Here is an 821-nt window from a genome sequence, read left to right on the forward strand (position 1 = left end):
CGCATGGGAAGGGGGAAACCCTAAGGGGGAGGGCCTCCACTTGACTTGGGAGGCACTCCTCCCCCCCTTGGCCGCACCCCTTGGGGTGGGAAACCCTAAAGGGGGCGCAGCCCCCCTTCCCCCTATATATACTTGAGGTTTTGGGGCTGCCAACACATGAGAACTTCTCCTCTTGGTGCAGCCCTACCTCTCTCCCTTCTCCTCATATCTCGCGGTGCTTGGCGAAGCCCTGCAGGGTTGCCACGCTCCTCCATCACCACCACGCCGTTGTGCTGCTGTTGGATGGAGTCTTCCTCAACCTCTCCCACTCTCCTTGCTGGATTAAGGCATGGGAGACGTCATCGGGCTGTACGTGTGTTGAACGCGGAGGTGCCGTCCGTTCGGCACTAGGATCTTCGGTGATTTGGATCACGACGAGTACGACTCCTTCAACCCCGTTCTCTTGAACGCTTCCGCTTAGTGATCTACAAGGGTATGTAGATGCACTCTCCTTCCCCTCGTTGCTGGTTTCTCCATAGATAGATCTTGGTGACACGTAGGAAAATTTTGAATTTCTGCTACGTTCCCCAACACTTATCACATCTGATGAGGGATGGAGAACTCACAGCTGTAACTCGTCACCGTGTACTCAACCTTTGCCGCGCCGTCACCGCTCCGACGCACGGCAGCCATGCCACGTGGCACCCGTGGAGGAAGAAGGATCCCAGCCGTCGGATGAGGCATGAACGCTGGATCCATCGGACAGCCGGGGAAAACCATTGCTCGCGTGACGTGTACCACGCGGCCACTCTCTCAACCCCTCCCCCGACCGGTGTTCAAAA

Source organism: Triticum dicoccoides, chromosome 2B, assembly GCF_002162155.2.
Source record: "Triticum dicoccoides isolate Atlit2015 ecotype Zavitan chromosome 2B, WEW_v2.0, whole genome shotgun sequence".
Lineage (NCBI taxonomy): Eukaryota > Viridiplantae > Streptophyta > Magnoliopsida > Poales > Poaceae > Triticum > Triticum dicoccoides.